This window comes from Ochotona princeps, chromosome 8 (assembly GCF_030435755.1).
Source record: "Ochotona princeps isolate mOchPri1 chromosome 8, mOchPri1.hap1, whole genome shotgun sequence".
NCBI classification, from domain to species: domain Eukaryota; kingdom Metazoa; phylum Chordata; class Mammalia; order Lagomorpha; family Ochotonidae; genus Ochotona; species Ochotona princeps.
Window position 1 is genome coordinate 42,154,637 of NC_080839.1, and position 22,497 is coordinate 42,177,133.

Here is a 22,497-nt window from a genome sequence, read left to right on the forward strand (position 1 = left end):
TATTTTATCACACACATCCCTTCCTCGGATGTTTTTATTAACTGTATAACTTCTTATCAAACACTACCTTTTTAACAATGCATCCATTGTTAGATATTAAAACATTTTCAAATGTTTGCCATTTTAAGGAACATTATAATTTTTATACATATGTTTCTTTGCACATTTTGAATTATTTCATATGAGAGACTCCTCCAATAAGTTTGTTTAGACAGGACAGAAGTAAAGAAATTTTCAATACAGGAGAAAGTGGAAAGTAAAACATACTGTAATGGTTTCACTATACAGAAAATCCTGTCTGAGAATAATACATGGTCAAAAGTAATGGCTCTATTCCTGTAGCAACATGAGGAAAAAAAATACTTCCTGTACTGTTGTGTCCTATGAATGTTACATTCTTCTTTAAAATGAGCATAGAGTAAAGATGAACTCAGAATTTCCTAGTTTGTTTTAGTTGTCATTTTATTTCAGGAGAAAATTCCCTCAAGTAAAATTGAAGTTTTTTGATTTATACCAGGCACCAATAGAGTATTCCAAATAGATTATCATGCAGTCACTTTTTATAATGACCATTATTTTAGTTAAATCTGAGGTATGGTCCTAATAATTAATAAATCTCAATGTTTCCATGACGTTAAAGTAAAATACAATGAATTGGTTAAATTAGGCGATATATTTTAACTAAAACTACTTTGGACTTGGACGAGAATTTCAAACTTCTCAACTGTGGTATGTAGCAGCATGGCCACACTGCAAAAGGAATACTCGCCTCAACTTTTTCCAGCTTCCTGAAATCATTGCTAATAGCATAGTTCAGGATTATTTCATTTAGAAATAGTAAGGTCTGTAACAGTCTGCTGCAGTATATTTACATTATGGGTTTCAAATCTCACTTTCTAAGACATTCTAAATGCTCTTGTATTGGTTGAGCACCGTCCTCCCCAACAAAGGATAAAGCTAAAATTCTCACTCATAGCCTTGTTTATCGAGAAATTTTCTAATTTATGTAATGATCTCAGATTTCATGAAACACCATCAAACTCTAGCCTGTATGATGGTTTAAAAGACTTAGATTTTTTTTAAAAGTTGGGAGGACAGAAGTGCACCTCTCTAGATGGCTTTTTCTGATCGATGTTTTAAAATGTTTTTACTGGTCTTGAGCTAACAACATCTTTATTCATCAATCTACTCCTTTAAGTGAAATCTATTTCTTTTGCACAAAAGATAAACTTTTTCTATCTTTCTCTATGAGGTATCCAGAAGTAGAAGCAATCATCATGAATCTGGCAAAACACAATGTCCTGGACTGACAGCAAAGAAGTTAGGCTTATTGGACTGTTAACTAGTTTTGTCTTTAAATAATGGTCTTCTTGTGGCATTTAATGTATATTTGTTCACAATAAACATAATTTATGAATATTTTAACACATGTGTACTCAGTGGGGTGGATTACCATACTGATATAAATAGAATTAATGAGCAGTCAACCTGCCACATGCCATGACATATGACAGGGCAGCTAGAGCATAGAAATAATTCTCACAGTTTCATAACAAACATTTTCTCTTAGTTCAACTTTTAAACATTACCAAGTCTTATTTTCCCTTTGTTGTGGAGTATGGTTCCCCAACTATAAAATATGATTCAGGTTCTACTACAACATTCTACTCTTTGACATTCAAAAACTATTTTCTTGTCACTTCTAAAATAAAATAAATATATTTGAACAAACTAATTCTATTTGGCCAAATCTGGGGGGACAGGTGATAAGCATACAAACCTCTTACATATTTCTACTAGAAAAGAAAAAGTCAATATACTCTTTACTTCTTTTTTCTTCTTTTTTTTGTGACAAGGACATGATTTAATGCCCTATTGCTATGACCAGTCTTTGCAAGAACAAAAACTTTCTAAATGATTCTACATTCTAAAACAGATCTTGATGGGCACATTGCCTGGATAAAACTATTCTAAAAAAAATCACAACTTCTTATTCAGTTATCTGCTCTTCGTGTACACAATACAACAATCTGTTAAGCGTGTCTAATGAGACTTTTTAAAGGAGTAAACCAGTGGTATAAAGATGCCTCTTTCAAACAGGAGGAATGGAAGGGTGGGTAGACACGGACTTGCAAAATCTTTTATCTAACCACATTTACCTTGACAAAGAATTATTTTCATGAAGAGGCAAATTGAAATTTAAAGTTAACTTCTATTTTCTTCTAATATATTCACAGCTTGGTTGTGCATAAAAGTGGGGGGGCGGGACTAAAGTGGCATTATCCAGATCATCCGGCAGGAGAGCCTCCGCAAACCTACTGGTGACTTTTTTCTATAAAACACAAATGATAAGGCTGCAGTCTTTATTCCTCTTTCATTTTCAAAGGGAATACATGAACCTTTTCTCTATCACCATCCTTCCACTTTTGTTTAAAACAGTGTTTTGTTTAAAACGCTGTCTGCCTCCCCAAACCAAAACCTAGCCCTTAAACAGGCAAGCCCCAGGACACTTCAGGAAAAGGATAGGATGTGACACCCTGCTTTGGGCTGTCAGAGGAGGGGAGTGCACTGTACTGGGCTGGGCCCTGAAGAACTTCCCCGGGTAATTCCCTTGGGAAACTGAGCCCTTTTCCCCATCGAAGAAAATGGGCACCACCTAGTGCCTTTTTGTTGCAAAGGCTGTTGTGCTCCTCTAAAAGAGTGAGCATGCGTGGCTGACCTTTACAAAGAAACAGGGGTCAGTAGAAGGCTTTAACCCTTCTCCATTTACCAGCAAAATCCAGTGCTTTCAAATCAGGAATTTTCTTCTGGCTCTTTTCTTTTGTTTCTAATCTTTTTTAACAATTGTTTGTTCATGAGAAGGCATCTTCCCTTGCCAAGATGCTGAGTTCCTCTGTATCTTTTATTATTTGTCTTGTCTCTTTGTTTCTTCTGTTACTAAACTTGTGTGAATTTTAAGAATTTCTAAGAATTGTCATTTGTTTCAAAGTGATAACACAGAGCTAGCACCAGCTGACACAGCTCCCCACCCCCTCAGAGTCTAGCCTAACAAGGAGTCTCTCTGGAGTTCTCCTAACACAACAAATAGCGTTTATGAAAAATGATGTGTAGCACGAAATCTTTTGCAGCGCAATAAGATCAAGTTAACCACTCATGCCTCTAGGAAGAAAACCTAGGAAGTTTTATATGATTGGCAAAATGGACCCAGATATGAGTTCAAGGATTGAGTACACTTTGATGAAATTTCACAGCAATGAAGTCAGATTATCTGAATGATTTCTTAAAGCTTTTTAAAATATAACTCAGGGAAGCACTAGATTTGAAAGGGGGTGCACAAAATGTAGAGCCTCGTAGGGAACAGAAGAATAGTTACCTCATACTGTCTACTTTTTCTGTAATACTGTGCAGGGCATTTACTTTTATCACTCCTGTTCTAAAAAATTAACAATAATGATTTCTTTTTCACCAAAGGTAGATGGTTCTCAATGAAATTGGAAAACTGACTATTGGACAAGGTGGCGGGCAGAATGGAAAGAACGAGTGACCTGCAGCACAGGAGTGGATTACTGAGGGACTACTACACAAGCAGAAACTGGCTGAGCTGGAACTCACAAGGGTCTCTGCTTGCTTATCTGTGATGCTGCACAATGCAATCCTGACAGAGAAAAATGATCATTTCTTCCAGTTAGCACAAGTATCTGTGATAAGCAACCTTGGAATAACACAACGAAGTAAGCAAGGCCTATGCTTCTGGACTGCTTCACACCGTCTACAGCAAATTCTGCCACTACAAGATGGTGATTGTACTCTCTAAAGAGAGCACTTCATGGCCAGTAGGAACTAACTTAAAAAATCTAATGCACTTTCAAGCCTTTAGCTATTCTATTGCTGTAATTTAGGGTATGCAATAAGTGTTAAAGTTTAAAATCGATACCTAGGGGGGAAAAAAGTCTCACAGTGAATTTCTACAATGAGACCACAATGAGGGGAAAAACATGCATAGTGAGCTGATCTCTTTGGGATTTCACTGGTACAAAAGACTCACAGCTTTAGGTATAATAACAAATGGGAGGTCTTGCCTTGACAAGTTTAAAAAACCCATGGATTGGTTAGCCGAAGCCACCAGGTGTGGCTGATTCTGGGATTTTCCAAATATGCATGCAGAAGGAGGAGAAGAGGTGGCCCGCTTAATCACCTTTTCAATGAAAGCAGGGTTATGTTTTGTACTCACCTGGCATTCCCTCACTTTTAACTTCCTGACCATTCTGTTAAGCCTGTTAGGTTAAAACAAATAAACAGACCTGTTTTCTCAGTCCCCCTCCTTTCTCCTCTGGCCTGCCTTTCTTTGGATGTTGTAGTTCACAGAGAAACCCTGGGGTAATGACAGCCCTGAAGTGATAATGTCCTTCCCTGCCTTCTGGTTAACACTAGCACTTGATCCTGCCATGGGTGCCAGCTCAGTGGCAGAAAGGATGCTTTCATATTTCTTAGCCGTAAAAGGGACCAGCTCAATTTACGGCCTTTACCACCTCAGCAGTTTCACTAAGTTCTGGCACGTAAATGGATGTTCCATTAAAGAAGAAAAAAGGAAGAACAGCAGAAAGAAGAAAATGGGGCAGGAGAGTAAAGGAGGAAATCACTGAGCCCTTGGAACCAAATAAACATGTTTGGTTTCTGTTGTCTACTAGAGCATTCCACAATAAATGATGAGGGTAAGCGAGCTGCAACAAATGAGGGTAGTGGGCTTGCAGAAAAAAACAAATTCTCTGTTCCTATAGTGGTGGGGGATCTATGTGGAAGAAGTTCCTCTTCTGGTTCCCAGGTTCTCCTTCAGTGGGAGGAGTCAGGGCATCAGAGAGGCCTGGGAGCGTGAGCCCTTGTGGCCTCTGCGTGCCCCTCTACCCAGAACCTACCGAGCTCCCCAGCGACCCTTTTTCCATACCCCCACTTTTGGCAGCTGGTGTGTCCTTCTGCTGAGGCAATAAAACTAGAAGCAATTCATAGTTCTACTCAGACACCTGTTATTTTAAGAATAAGGTCTGAGGGGCTTCTTACTCCAAGGAGCTGTCATTTGTTACTGATTATAGTTGACACAAAACTGGTTTTCTTTTTTTAAGAACCCCAGTGGTTCACTGTGCCCCTGAAACTTGATGCTTAGATGAATGTATAATATATAAAATAGTGTTTCTGTTTGTTGGGCAGCGTCTTGGTGACTGACGTCAGTGTTACTTTACTCTATGGTTCCATCACTTCAGTGCACAAGGAGGAAGGTGGGGACAGGAAAGGGACAGAGTTTTTGAGATCTTATTGTGCTGAAGGCACAATGCCATCTTCTTTCCATTACAAGGGACCAGTGAGTGAGCTAATTCAAACCAAGTGTTTCTGGCTACTAGTCCCCATTTTTCTGCTACACTAATTACTAAAATTCATAGACTGAAACAGACTTTATATTTGTAACCTACTGCATACACACAGAGTCCCATGAAGTAATTCCTACCTGTCAATTCTGATGAAATGTACTCTGATTTTACACCCTTTATTTAATTCCATTTTTTTTAAAAAATCTTGATTGTAAACTTTTCATTGCAAAAATGCCAAACATTAAATTTTAATTTAATAATTGCTGTTTAACATGACACCCAGTTTGATAACCAGTGCACCAAACTAAAATATCTTTCAGATTTTTAAGTTATATTATAGTGAACTTGGTACCAAAGTGGGGATAAAAACTATATTTGAATGTAATGTCTAAGATATCTCATCAATATTATTCAAGGTTTTCTTCTAAGTATTAAGAATTACAAAATTCACCTCCCAAAACTCTAAGGTTGAATTAATTGGCAATATTCATTTATTTCTAAGAGTCTGTTAAGATAAAAACAATTTCTGAACTAACAAGTCTTTTGCAATAAAAAATTATATAAAGAAATAACAATAATCATTGCTATTGTTCATGATCTTTGTTGAACTCACAACCTGACAGCTGTTATTCTGGGTTTTAAATATAACTCATCTAATTTTATCATTGTATAAAGAAGGTAAATAGTATTCCACCTGACAGCCAGAATTCCCTCATCTTCTGCATCACAAGCTTCCCATTCCAGAAATGTTATTACATACCTCAAAAGATGAATGGTGTTGTGACTAGGACTCAAGAAATTTGCATTTCTCTTGTTTGCTTAAATGAAATTAAAAGCTCCTATTATCTGACTGGTTTGATGAGTCTGACTGGATTTTTAATAATGCATTATAGCATTTAAAACAATTTTGTAGGAAATTTCTAGATTATTCAATGATCAATTGTCATGCATGTGCTTTAAAAACTTCAATCCCTAGTCAAAGCAGCCCATGACACCGGGGAGTCCAAAGATAACGATGGTCCTAGAACTGGTGCACTCAGCAACCCATCAGCGTGCCATTTGACAACTCACATTCTTTCCACTTTTCCACTCTCCCAGCCATTGTCAACTTTGTCCTCTCACATCCTGGTGTCACAGCCACACACATATGGTGATGCAAACAAAGATCTCTTATTTGGGAGCAAATTAAATATTCTTAAACATCTTAATCAGCAGGATAAAAACGAGTCATATGGTGAGTGGTAGTCACCGGTAAAGGAAACAGGATCATCATGATCAGAATAGAAAATTTTTGGACAAGGAAGCGGAGGGGAGGAGTGAGGAATCTGTGTAGACTGAGTCAACAGCCTCTGAGACAAAAGAAAAGTGTTTGAAGGACGCATTTGGTAAAACACAAAATGAAACTGATTCCCCCTGTTTACTCATTTTAACGCTTGATAAACTGCCCATTGCACGGGTGGACAGCAGTGAAGAGGCTATTTGAGTGTCTGAGCCCTAATCCGAGCCCTGCTCCTGACTCCAGCTTCCTGCAAATGTGCACCTCTCCAGGCCACAGCTGATAGCTCATGTACTTGGGTTCCTAAGCCCCAGGTGGGGCAGGGTGACCTGCACTGAGTTGCAGGCATCTGGGGAGTGAATCAGAGGATGAGATATGGTATGTGCATGTGTGTAAGTGTGTATATGTGTGTTTATCCAGCTCTCTCTCTCTTCTAAATAAATTACATAAATAAATTTTCATCAGTGAACTCAACAATAGGGAAACCTATCTACAAGAATCCACTAAGCATAAGCTGCTTGCTCTGAAGTTAGCAGGATTTCATGCTTTCATTACCAGAAAGAAGAAAAGTAGGTTAATAAAACAAACATCTGATAAACATAAACATTCATGAGAATAAAGAATATCATCTTTAAATGCTGAAGACAGATTGGGATCTGCCAACAGCATGCGTGAAATGCTACAGAAATTTGCACTATGTTCTGGGTAGATTTTATGGAATTCATTTAACATATTTTCCTAAGTGAAAAATGTTGTTATGATTTTGAAAAAAAATACCTACACAGAATATATAGGCTGATAATGCTTGCTTATTTCTAAACAGACTCTGCAGTTTCTCATATTTAGGTTTGGTTTTTCTTTTTGAATGTTTTGAGTAACATTGTGACCTGGGACAACTTATAAGTACGATTAAACTACAAACTCAAGAAAATCCTAATAAGTCATAAGCTAATCTCCCAGACTTGTTACTTTAAGGCTACATCATAGCTAAACAAAATAATATTAGTGATCAGAAACTGAATCACTGTTATATTGCTGATGTTGTCTAAGTTCAAAAAGCTAGCATTGCCTAATGCCTTCAAAAGAACTATTACAGGTTTCCTCCACACTTCGACCCCTCTCACCTTAACTGAGCACCACATGGGTGTGTACCCTCTGAACTCTGTAATCATCATTAAAAATAAAAACTAAAGAAATGAATTAAGAAATATAAAAACTGAAATAAAGTGACAGAACAAGGACTAATACAAGTGAAAGGAACATTTGAGTTTGACTTCTCACAGAAAAACTCAATATTTGTATATTTAAAGTATGTGAAGTAAGTAGTATTACAGATTAAATGCTTACATAGCCCCTAAAATTCATGTCCTGAAACCCAAATCCCTCATGTGACGATATTTGGAGGTAGGCCCACAGGAGGCCATTTAATCATGGGGATGGAGCCCTCATGAATACAGAGTCCTTTTACAGGAAGAAACATAGAAAACTGTTTTTCCTTTCTCTGCCATGTGAGGATACATTAAAAAGTCAGCCATCAATAATCATGGAATAGTGCCCATACCAAGAATGTAATCATGCTAATAGCCAGATAGCAGAATTCTACTATTTAGGTTCCCCAGTTTGTGGTATTCAGACTCAGCAGACTGGCCTATGATGTGCTATCTTTTTGTAGGGAAAAAAAAAAACCACCTATTTATTTTCTATTTATTTGAAAGCAGTTACAGAAAAAGAAAGGAAGACAGAGAAAGGGTTCTTACATCCATGGGTTCAAATCAAATGCCACAAATCACTAGAACTGGGCCCAGCACTAAGGCAGGATCCGAAAACTTCACTAGGTCTCCCACATGAGTGCAGGGACCTAAGCACTTACACCATCTCCTGTTGTTTTCCCAGGAACATGAGAGGGAGCTGGATCAGAAGTAGAGCATCTGGGGCATGAATTGGTGATCACAGAGATTCTGTCATTCAGGCAGCATTTTAGCCACTATGCCACAACACTGGCCCTGATATTTTCCCATGCATAGAGGGAAAGCCATTCTATAATTCATTTGGCAAAGTCAAGAGAAAAAAGACTGAATTCCCAATGAAACCTGTACAGAAATGTTTGCTATGGCTTTATTTGTAATTGTCAAAACTGGAAATCACTCAAATGTTATTCAACTGAAAAATGGAAAAACTGCATTATGTCCACAAAATGGAATACTATTCAGCAATAACAAATGGGTGATTTATTGATATTTGCCATAAAATGAGATAAATTTTGAATACATCATATTAGAGTTAAATTCAAACAGCTTCATATTTAATTACTCCATTTATAATATATTCTGTGAAATGCAAAGCCATGATAATGAACAAATCAGTGTTTGCCAATCGTTAAGAATATGGCTAGGGTTGGACTACAATGCGTTTGGGGAGAGTGACAGGCCTTTTCTGCATCTTGACTGTATTAATAATTACATGAGAAAAATTTATGAAAAGTGTATTTAACTACATACTACTGAGAATGAATTTTGCTACTTGTAAATTTCTAAACAAAAAGAACCTTGAAGCCAAAGACTGCAGTGCCATGGCACTCATTTCATGTGGCTGCTGGAACAAGTTGCCACAAACTTGCTTAAAACAATAAAAATTTATTCTCAGATTGGGAGACCAAAGTTTAAAAATGACTAAATTTAGGTAAGTTAAAATGCAGGTGTAGGCAAGGCTGTCTTTTCTCTGTAGGACTAGGGGAGAATTTGCTGCTTGCCTCTTTCCTCTTTTGATGATTGTTGGTATGCCTTGGCTATGTAACTATTTATGGCAGTGTAAGTGCAATCTCTCTCACCATGGTCATACTGCACTTTCCTCTTCTTCCCATGGGAAATATCAGTTTTCCTTGTTTATGATAACTTGTGTGGCATTTTGGTACATCCCCATCTCCAAATCCTTAGCTTAATCTCACTTGCAAAGTCTTGTCATAAAAGATAACACTGATCAAAGCTTTGACTGTGGACATTAAAGGCAAGAGGGTCACCATTCAGCCTCTATTGTAAAATGGAATGGGAAGTCCATACAGGGAATCTTTAGTACACTGACCACATTCAGTTACTTAAATTATAAAAAAACATAAATATTGAGACTATGAATGGCAGAAAATCAGAATAAAAGGGGTGAATTTTCATCTCAGATATACTGAGGAGACACAGGAAAACACATGAAAATTTTAGGCTGTGATAATTGACCCAAATGACTGAGGTATGGTATGTGATGGATACAATTGCAAAAATGCTAAACTAGTGATGGAGCACCTTAAATCCCCTATAGGTAAGTTTAGCATCACTTTGTGGGACTCAGGGAACCAGTTAACATGTTTGAACCATTAAGAATACAACCATATGTTTATTGGTTGTTTAAATACATATAACATGTGAGGACACGTATTGTGTGCTAAAAAGTCTTAAGCATTTTAAATATTTTGTCATTTTATTCTTGTAGAAACCTAAAGAAACAGTTACTATTATTATAGGCACTTCATGAGTGAGAAAAACAAAGCACAGAAAAGTCATGTGGTGTCTAGAGGTTAAAGATAGTTGTAGAACTTGGATTTGGAACCAGGAAGAGAATCTCCAAGAATTTTAACAAATTGCTGCACTAAAGGAGAAAAGAAGGGAGAGAAAGAGAAAATACAGAATGTAAGCAAACAAATCAAAAGATAATGAAGAACAGAAAAATAGGTACAACACTCTGGAAAGTACAGAGTTAGTTGACTGGAGACCAGGTTATCAGAAGGAACCACAAATAAGCCCTGCACTCTCTTCCAGCAGGACTAGACTCTGAGCCACGATGCTGTCACTCACAGTGCACTCAAAACGAAAGGCCCACATTTCCTAGATCTGCATGAACCTGAGGAAAACCCCCCTCCTTCACATCACTCCACAGGCTAGAAGACAAACACCAATCATTCTCTTGACTACGTCAATCCTTTTTGAATTCTACAGCGAATGCCTGAACAAACACAGCTCTTTCTGAGAGTTGTATCTTTTTAGAACTGCAATAAAATAATGCAATCATTGTATTTGTTTGAGTTTCTTATTGCTTTGCGTATGATTCCCAAGATTAGAATTGTGTCCTTTTCCCACAAAATTGGATACTTTTCTTTTGTGCCATTCCAACATAATTTTTTTACATCACTTCAGTTTCAGCTGTTTATTTTTTATTTCAGAGTTAGAAAAAATGAGCTCAGTAGGGAAAGAAGATATATGATTTTATATGTCTTCAGCACTGCAGACCTGGAGCAGTAAGGGGAACTTTCCCCAGGACACTGCATTTCAGTTCCAACTGGCGGCTAATTACAGACTCACAGTGAGAGTGTCACACTGCTCTCCTTTCAGCACTTTGCTAGCCAAGTGTCTCTGGCAATAAACTCTCAACACATAAGCACCGCTCCCTTTCATCACATTATTTAATCAATAAAGTAATGTCCTCGCATCAGCCAAGCCCAGAGCCATCTTGTCACAAGGGTTAATAAATGAAACAGACATCAGTCCTGTTTCTACAACCTCTCTGTTAATAAACATGAATGGAAATGTCTTTAGTACAAAATCTATTCTCTTGGGCATTTAGAACTGCACACACGTGCATTTTTGTGAGACTAGAAGGGGAGTTCTTTATACGATGCTGAGATTAAGCCAAGTCCCACTGGACCAAGTTTCACCTACATGTGGGTAAAGTTATATTGCTTCTAACTTGGCAAAGTGCCCCCTTCCTCTCTCTTTCAGGCCTGTTTATGCTCAAGAGGTGATGTTTCTTCATCTACTTCTTGTATGCACAAAACAAACACACAGTGGCCAGGAAAAAACGTTTCCCTCTACTGCAAAAGAAGTACAGGTTACCTTGTGAACTGATCGTTTTTCTCTCTGTGTTTGCCAGGAGTCGTACACTAGGGTGGTATTGGATTTCCAAGTATCAACCCTGAATCTCAAATCTTCCTCTCCTGACTATGTCTGATGGTCAATACGATCAGAGAAGAGAACGATGATCTCAGCCATCTGCCCTCCCTGTGAGCTCCTTGATGATACAGGCAGTGTTTTCCCATCTTCTACCTCCATTCTCCAGCAGATCCTGGCACACTGAAGGTATGTAATAGAAGATAGATAAGTAGAAGGACCTCTTTGGATAGCATCAAGAGAAACTGACCATAGAAGCTCACATCTATTTACCACTTACAGTTTGCCAGGTACTCTTATTATTATACAATTTGCATAATCCTATTTTTTTCTGTTTTTACAGACAAACTTTGTCTTGGGAAGGATATGTCAGTTATCCAGAGTACCAGCAGGTAAGAGACAGACATAGGAAATCTTCTTCCCTCTTCCCTCTTTGAAACATCTTTGTCTTCCAACTCATATCTTCAGATAATCTGAGGTCTGTTTTGCTCTTGTTTTCTGGAGTGCTGGGGTGAATAAGCTTCAGGACCACCTAGCATTGATGTGCTATTCACACTTCAAGTGTATTCCCAGAATCAGGGATCATATGTTTATAAATAAAATCACTCTATAATCATTCAATATTTTGTGAAAAAATTCACATTTCAACAGGTCCCCAATAGGCTTCCTCTGCTCAACTTCTTTCTTTATGAAATCAGCCTCCTTCCCATCTCACCTTTGCATGAGATATTCCCAGTCCTACCTTGTCCCAAGTACCACAGATATATTCTTCCTGCATTTCCCAAAGCATCGTAAGATAAGAGCTGCTGCATAAAACTGACTTTTACTGAAGATTACACAAGGAAATTAGATTGTGATACATATCAAAACTCAACTTCAAGTGAAGTATTTTAAACCACGGAGATAGATAGCCATTTTGCTATTAGGAATCTCTTATCTGTATTCTTTCTCCCTTGGGATCTGACTCTTGGCCATGTCCTCTGCCTAGCAAGACCTTCCTGTCCTCTTTTAATTCACAAAACAACTCTTTCTTGAACTTCCAAGAGGGAAATACTAAATTCTGGTATCCTGATGAGGAGGAGCAATTAAAGCTTAACTCTCTAATATCTAGTTGAGTCTCAAGCCATCTCCTGTCATACTCAATGCACCTAAAAAGAGATTTTCCTTACAAAAAGGAAAAACACACTCTTTTGAGGGGCTAGTCATTTCAGTGGGTAGCTACTTTTTAACATTGTTTCCTCATTGCCCATAGCATTCTAGGAGATGAACTGAGCTGTGTCCAAGCAAAGTTCTCAACAGTGTGGACAGATTTACCCTAAGATGATGCCTTATTTATGCTCCCTAGCTAAAGGCTATCCTATTTTTAAAAGAATCTTTTCCTAAATAAAATATAAATAGATCCTTTTATGCTATTTTATAAGCTAGTGTCTCCTAGGTTAAATGTTATGCTACTAGTGTCATGTTCAACAAACACATACCAAACACATGGATAAATATAGTTGTCTCCCAAAGGAAAAAAGACAAAAAGTATAAGCAGAGCAAAAACTTTGATAATGGCTTTGAGTCTGGTTTAGCAAAAATTAGATGCTTGGTTTTCATTAAGAAAGACACTCACAGATATTTCTCCTAATGAAAATCTAAAACCAGGCCCTTAAAATGGCTTAGTGATAGCAATGATTCTTCAGAGAGCTCATCAGTTTCACCGTCCTATGAGACATGTTGATCATTCATTTTATAGGTCAAGTACATTTATTAATGTATGCTCTGATCTAACCCACATTGTAGAATTAACTTCACAGTTCTTGATCAATGATATCCAAATGAATGAATTCATCAGTGCTGCCTATGGAGACACCCTTGTCATTTATATTGCATTTCTTCCAACTTGTAATTAGGCATGCAGTCTCTATAGTCTCTACGCGGAATCTTGTTTTTAAAAAAAAACTGTATCAGAAGAAAATGTGGAGCTTTTTAATTTTTTGAAGACACTGGTTCAGCCTGTTCTGTTGCATCACTGCTGCTCTATCCAGACAGGCACTCTCATGCTCCTCTATTCCTAACCAATTCAGTCCAGCTAATGGACTATTACATGCCTTTTTCTTTCCCAAAACATCTGTGTTTCTGCTTCTCTTTGACAAACAATGATCTCAAAGGTTTGTGACAATCTTCAAACCACCAAATGCAATTGCTTTTTATAGAATTATTAGCATCTAGTGCCACTGATCATGCACTCCTGATTAAAACTTTTTCAGCTACCACATCTTGAGGCATTGTCATTTTCAGATACTCTTCTTAATCTCTGCTCAGAATTTACTAGTCTCTTTGGCAGATCTTTTCTTACTGGCTTCCTGACCCTCCCTCCAACGTGTGCTCCTTCTTCCCGGTGGCTCTTTAATTCTCATTTTTGGCAGTCTACTCACTCGTGGCATCTGCAATGATATCTGTATATGAGGTTTTCATTTGTAAACTCAAAGCTAGCTACTACAGAGAAAAGCAGGCAAAGAGCAAAATATTATGATAGAAACAAATTCCCAAATGCCACTAATAAAAGCCAATATAAAAGAGCTGAATTCTCCAGTTGGGAAACCTTTCAGGGAATATGAAAATAAAATGGTAATAAACACTGATTGGATGAAAAAAATTAACCTTCTAATATTTAAAAGGGAGATATTCAAACTATAGATACAGAAAGATTGAAAATAAAGTGAGAAAAAAGGGCAACTGTCACTATATTAATAGCAGACAAAATGAAATTGAAGGCCAAAAACATTTTGAAAAAATGTCAGATACATGAACAATCCAAGTATAATTTTATACCTGCATATAACTAACAACACAGCCTTGAGAACTATTTTTAAAATAATTAAAATGCATGGAAAATTGATAATGATGTAATTATAACAAAAAATTTCAGTAACTTTTTTTTTACCAATTCATAAACCAAGGAAAATGTCACTGTGTTGCATTAGGTGTTCATATAAACCTACATCCAGTAATTAAAGAACAAATACTTTTCTCAGCTCCAATAGAGGACTTGCAAAAGCTAACCACTTACTGTAACACAAAGCATTCTTGAAGCACCCCAATCAAAAACTCTCTACCATTCAGATGACCTTATCTAAACACAGGCAGTCAGTAGAAGTCAAAGTCAAATTTGAAAATCATAAAACACACATTTAAATAATTCAAAGACTTTTAGGTACAATGGTAGTTTTAAAATATTGATAAAAAACAGCAGTGAACATTTGCATGTCAAAACTGTGGGGTTCAGCTGAATCAATTCTTAGAAGAAAATTTATATTCAACTACATTAGTTTTTTAATAAAAACAGCAAAAGTCAGTAACAACTACACAACTGAGGAATTAATTTCATATTTGAAGTAATAATGCAAGAACTTAATGAAATGTTTAAAGCAACAACAAAAATAAATAGAATAAGGTCATTTAAAAGCAAACAAAAACCAATTAGACAAACCACTAACCAAAACAATAAAGAAAACATGAAAAAATATACAATATTAAAAACAGCAAAAATAACAAAGTCACAGAAATAAGTGTGTTTTTTTTAATTTCTTGCTCTTATAATCAGAAAAGACTGACAAAACTTATGCTGTTAAGTTTTAAAAGGACACTCTTAAAAGTGTGAGATTTATCTGATCTACCTCAAAAAATAAATAACCTTAATGGATATATAATACATACAGCACAAGTATTTAATTTCTAATTAAAATCAACACTCTTCATTAATCAAAAATAACACAAACATCAATGTGTAGCACAATTAAGCTGCCACATGTGACACCATTATCCCATATTAGAGTGCTGGTTCAAGTACCTTTCACTCGCTTCCAATCCAGCTTCCTGCCCACGTCCCTTGGAAATGCAGCACGAGATGGCACAAGTACTTTTGTTCCCACTACGAATGTGGAAAACCAGGATGGAGTTCCTGGCTCCTGGCTTTAACCTGGCCCAGACCTGGGTGTAAACCAGCAGATGGAAGTTCTCAAGCTTGCTCTCTCTTGGTTTCATTCTGTCTCAATTTCTCTCTGTTGCTCTGCCTTTCACATACATAAAGCATTTAAAAGTAACTAAAAACAAAATGCTCTTTTTTAACAACACCCAGATTCATGGTCTCTATGAATTCAAGCATCTGGCTCAACACTTTCTTGCAGATAAGAGAGCTGAAGTTCAGAGAGATGAAAACAGCGAAGAGTCAAACACTTTAAAATCCTTACTGTGAGTCAGGTACCATGTTAATTACTTCAAATGCATAATTTTACTTAATATCAATAATCTGTAAAACAAGCACTGACAGTTTTACTTTGCATGTGCGTAAATTTAACCTTGAAAAATTCAAATAACCTGTTCAAAATAACTTGACTAATAAGTACAATGAGATTTGAACTCAGGTTCATATGTCTATGTTCCCAGGCATAGCAGTGAGGACTCAGATGCACTTAGCTAAGGCATACTCTATACTTAGTTACTTCCGGCTCTTTCGTAACTCCTCACCATCATCAAGAAAGCCTTTCTCGGACCCGGTATAATGGCTCACTAGCTAAATCCTCACCTTCTGAGCACCAGACTCATGTCCTGGCTGTTCCAGTTTCCATCTACGCTTTTTTATGTCCTGTAAAAGCAGTAGAGCATGGCCCAAAGCCTTGGGAACCTATACCCATGTGGGAGAGCAGGGATCTTGGCTCCTGGTTTCGGACCATCTCAGTTCAGATTCGGCTGTTGCAACCACTTGAGGAGTGAACCAGTGTATGGAAAATCTTCCTCTGTCTCTCCTCTCTGTAAATCTGATATGCCTTTCCAATAAAAATACAATAAATATTTTAAAAAAGAATGTCTTTCTCATACTACACTATTTCTTATTTTTTTAAATTTTTTTTTAAGATTTATTATTATTGGAAAGCCGGATATATAGAGAGGACAGACAGAGAGGAAGATCTTCCATCTGATGTTTCACTCCCCAAGTGAGCCGCAACCGGCCGGTGCTGTGCCGATCCACTGCCAGGAACCAGGATCTTCTTCCGGGTCTCCCACGCGGATGCAGGGTCCCAAGGCTTTGGGACATCCTCGACTGCTTTCCCAGGCCACAAGCAGGGAGCTGGATGGGAAGTGGAGCTGCCGGGATTAGAACCGGCGCCCATATGGGATCCTGCTAGGCCACGCTGCCGGGCCCACACTACACTATTTCTTCAAGAATAAATTGTTGAAAATATTAAAAATAGTAACACTAATATTTCCTTTAACATTTGCTGCATACAAATTCCAAATAGGGAGGAATCAAGATGGCGGAAGAGGGTAAGGACACGTTTAAACAGACGGAGAAACATTTAATCAGGATGAAGCAAAGAGGACACATTCCAGGAAATAGGAGAGGACAGAACAACAGCAGAGGGGTACCTGGAAACTGACAGACACAGGAAAGCAGAGGACACAATGGTGTGGTGTTGCAGTGACTGATACTCCAGCAGCATTCAGCAAACAGCGATCTGAATTCCACCAGCAACCGGAACTCCACCAGCAACCAGGTGGGAAGGGACTTTCACTGGGAGCTTGGGAGGTGAACCCAAATAAAGAACCGTCCGTCCTGCTGGTCCGTTTGATTTGACCAGGAGCAGAGACAGAGCAGCAGATCACAGATGAGCAGTGTGAGAACATGGTGGATTTCATAGCCCAGTCAGCCTCCTAGAGCCGAATTGGGTGCCATTTTGCGTAAAGAGGCAAAGGCAAGGGAAAGGACTGAGCATATGCTGAGCTGGCAGTGAACTCATTTCTGACTCAGTGAACTGCAGCAACGTGGCATTCTACAGGTCCCACCCAAGACAGGTCTGGGTAGCCCTCAAACCTGACAGCCAGCAGATCAAGAACTCTAGCAGTGGTACGTCAGGCGCCATTTTGTACACTGTGGCAAATGCTTCAGGACTGCAGGGGACAACAGTGAACTGCGCCTGTGTCAAGCTCGTGAGAACGCACTGAGGTCCGTGGATAGCACTAGTCGCGCAGGAAAATAGTACCGACTGTGGCATCATACAGGTCAAAATAGGTCCGTGTGGCACCCAGACCTAATGTCCAACAGGTTCCGGCAAGATCAGCACCACCAACAACCTAACTATATAGGACACCTAGTGTCTCTCTAATCCTGGGACCTGCTCCAACCAGAAGTGGGAGAAAGGTTGCAGAGATAACGGTGCAGCCTCAGCACGGTATCACAGGAGATGGAGATTGGTGAGCCAGGAGCTGTGGCTGTGTAGATCACGGTGGAAATCTAACATAAGAACCCAGACCTGGAACTCGCTGGAGGTTGTGGCACAAGTGGCTGCAAGCAAAAAGTTGTGTACCAACTGCAATAAGTAAAACCGCATTGTAGACCTGTGGGTGACACAGCTTAGAAACCTGCCCCAAGGAGAAGACTCTGATAACCAGAAGTGCAATGACCAAGAACAAAAGAAGAGACAAAGGCACATTGAATATTACTGAAAACTCCGCTGCAAGGAAGCAAAACCCTATGCCAACCTCAGAGTTAACTGAGGAAGACATCAAGAAAACGGGGGACACAGAATTCAGAAAACTCATTTTAAAGCTTCTGATCAACAATGAGAAGCACATACAAGAGTTCAAAGAATTTAAGGAAGCAATAAAGCAAATCAAGGCTGATATACCAGAAATTAAGAACACAGTAGAGCAAATTAAAAGTACAATGGAGAGTCTCCAAAACAGAATGAAGCAAACAGAAGAAAGAATCTCAGAATTGGAAGATATTTCCTGTCATCAGGGGCAAGCAAACAAAAAGCTGGAAGCAGAGCTGGATCAGGCCAAAAAAAAAGTATTCAAGAATTGAAAGACACTATTAAGAGGCCAAATAAAAGAGTTATGGGAGTCCCAGAAGGTGCAGAATGAGAAGCTGAGTTTGCAAATGTATTTAATAAAATAATAAGGGAAATTTTCCCTAATCTGGAGAAAGAATTGGGAAACAACATCCAGGGAGGGCACAGAACTCCCAACAGGCTTGATCAAAAGCAATCTTCACCAAGACACATGATCATCAAGCTCTCTTCAATTGAACATAAGGAAAAGATCCTTAAATGTGCATGTGAAAAAAATCAATTGGCATATAAAGGAATGCCAATTAAACTCACAGGAGACTTCTCACAGGAAACTCTACAGGCAAAAAGAGAATGGAGCAACATATTCCAGATTCTAAAAGAAAATAATTGTCGGCCTAGGATAACATATCCAGCAAAACTTTCTTTTGTCTTTGAAAATGAAATAAAAGTTTTCCACAGTAAAAAAAGTTAAAAGAATTTGCCTCTTCCAAACCTGCCCTACAAATGATACTTCAAGATGTTCTCTTGACAAAGAGGAATAGCACCTACCAAAACCAAAGGCAAATGGGAAGAACATCCCACTAAAAGGACAACAGAAGATTAATCCAATGAACAATCGATTCCTAAAATGATAGGACCAAAGTATCATCCATACATATTAAACTCTGAATGTAAATGGCTTAAGCTCAATCAAACATCATAGATTAGTAAACTGGATTAAAAAACAAAACCCATCTATTTATTGTCTAGAAGAAACACACCTTACCAACAAAAATCAGCAGAAACTATATCGCATGGGTTTTGTTTTCTGTTAGTTTCATCTCTTCAAAACACTTTCTTCTGATTAAATCATTCAATGACTCGCAGATCATACAGTAGCATCATTTTCTTCAAGAAGGTTCTTAATTTTCATCTCTTCAGCTACACGTTAGTCATTTAGTAACATGTTATTTAACTTCATGGTGTTGTTAATTTCTTTTTCTCCCAATGTTGATTTTGTTTTGTGACTTTTCATTTAAGGGGATGTATAGTAGCTGTGTAATAGAGACTGTCATATCTAGTAACATGTCATTTAACTTTATGGCATTGTAAATTTCTATTTTTCTTTCTATTATTGATTTTGTATTATGACTTTTTATTTAAGGGGATGTACAGTAGCTGTGAAATGGAGACTAACATCCAGATGTAAGGATACAATGTAGTATGCATTTCTACTTCCAGACAAAGAAGGACTTACATTTAAACAGTTCACTATATCTTGACAATAGGATGTTGAACTCTCTGCCATTGTCCATGCCCGCAATGATGGGCATATGACTGTGTATGAAGAACTAAATATATTTTAGTAATGCTATAGAGGAACTAGGTGGGGGGGGGGAGGAATTGGGAAGGAGATAAGGGAAATGCCAGCAGCCTATGGAACTGTATCATAAAATGATAATAATAATAATAATGTTAAAAAAACCAAATTCCAAATAGGATAATTTAATTGGTGAAAAGTTCAAGTTAACGTTGCTAACAATCCCTAGAGACTGAACTAAAAGTCTACCCTGGAATATTAGGATGGACTATCATCTCCAGGATCATTATAAATGGGAAAGAGAATAACAAGGGAGGAGCCCTGTGAGCTGTGCTTGGACCAATGTCTTACATCATTCATTTTGAAGAGGGAAGAGTAAGTCCATGAGCCAAGGCATGCAGGCAGCCCCTCAAAGCTGGGAATGGCAAGAAAATGGATTCCTAAATTCTACATATGGGACACATCCCTGCCTTCCCCTTAGTTTTAATCCAGTAAGATTCCTATTGCGCCCTCCCAATCTTCAGAACTATCCAAAAATAAATGTGTACTGTTCTATTCACTATGTTTATAGCAGTTTTTAACAAGAGCCTCAGAAATCTGATGCACTTGCATGTGATTCACACCAAGTGCCAGAGTGGAGGAGCTGATCAGTGTGGCCCAGCAGTGCCCGTAAGATGGCACTCACATGGCAGGGACACAATCAGTTTCTTGTACAAAAATCTGGTTCTTCTAATTACTCAAATGAAAACATTCCAAACAACAAGCTGGAACATATTCAGAAATACACATTAATATGTACTTAATTGATTTTTAAAATAACTATTTATTTGAAAGGCAGAGTTGCAGAGAGAAAGGGAGAGAAAGAGTGACATTTTACAACTGTTAGTTCACTCTCCAATTGGCTATAATGATTAGGAAAGAGGCTGAAGCCAGGATCCAGATATACCATCTGGCTTTCTCATACAGGTGGCAGCAGCCCAAGCACTTGGGCCATCCTCCACTGTTTTCCCAAGCTAATTAGCAGGGAATTGCATTGGAAGTGGAGCAACTGGGTCTCAAATCAGTCCTCACACACTGGCATCCCAAGTTGTGGTTCAACCTACACAACACTGGGAGATTAATTTAAAACTTCTTAAAATAGTTGTATTAAAAAACATAACACATTGGAATGAAGAAATCTTATGTATGTTTTGAGAAATATCAGACACAGATATTTCAGATTTCAAAAAATTCAAACTACCAATGGAATATATATCACAGAAGTGAAAATGTGTAAATCTAACTTTTGTTCTTAACTTTAACCCCACATCATTGTTCCTGGATGAATGTCTAGGTCTCAGTTTTCTTGTCTGGAAAAATGAGAAAATTAAAAACTGACCATGGCCTCTTGCATCTCTTAAATTTCCATCTTTTATGATAATTGCCTTTCACAAAGTATTTAATTAAAAGAAATGTCAGTAACTTCCTTCCTAATGAAACTCAGCATCTTCCTCTTCTTCTCCATTCTTCTAGACATTCTCCCTGCTTCCAACGTCCTGACTCTCCTTAACCTGGCTTCTCAGAACAGACTTTCATTGTCACCTTCCCCCAAGAGAGCTCTGTTTTCCCCTTGTCCATGCCATGCCCCATGCTCTCAATCCTTGAAAGATTATCATAGTCTTTCTTTGAGATAAAAAAAGACAAAAATAAATATTCAACACATGTTGATAACTTATTGTGCAGAGAATAAATCATCTAGTGAAAAGTTTGCGGCACAAAAATCTTTGAAAATCAAATTTGAAAAAAAAATAGCATACACATTTTAAATACTTTGTTATTTTTTTTAATGTCAGTAACTGGCAACATTAACTAATTCACACACACACACCCTAGGATCCAAAAATTCCTGTAATTAAATCCCAGCAACAACCAAGAAAAGTGTTTTTACACAGTATGAACCACTGACTCTCTCTGACTGCAGTCCTTGTCCTTTAATAATGATGCCTATCATCAAAATACAATAAAATAAAATGGGTTGTGTTCCTCTTCAATAGAAATATCCTGTATACAGCCCTGGCACAAGAAATCAAAAGGAGAAAGAAAATGTGATCTATGTCTCAAAATCATCATCTTCACCTAAGGAGTTGCACAATAACGGCAGGTATCATTTTGACACCCCACATGAGCCTTACAAAGACACACCTTAAGGTATACGGATTATTAAAAGAAAAAGACATATCTACACATGATCATGTTTGTGGGTTTTGAGCTAACAATTTTAATTAAAGTTGGCATATTTCTGCTGCCATGATTTAAAAGATTAACTAAGTTGGACAAGGTCTCAGATCTTTAACTACATCCACCCTGTTTGTGACTTTTAGCACTCTGCATTTTAGGTGTGTTATGAAGATGACAATGTGCCAGTCACCCAAGCTGTCAAATGCCTGCTAAAAGCTGTTCACAGCCAAACTCATTTGCACTCAGATGAACACCTCCCAAGAAACACTCAAATACCTACAGTTTCAGGTGCCACTCATAATCAATAAAACAAATGCTACGACAGGACCGGAATTCTTTTTCCCCAAGTGCTGAAATAGTTTCACAGAATAAACCAGAGTAAAAAATTATGGGAATTATGAGTAACGGTAATTGTAGCGCATCAAGCATTCACAGAAAAAAAACGTGGGCTCGAACATGTATGAAACGACACAGTTTAAAACATTCCACTGAAACAATTTAATTAACAGCATTTTAAGACACAATTCTAAAAATACATCCTCATTGGCAGAAGGGCACCTCACATTCTGCCAGTGATAGT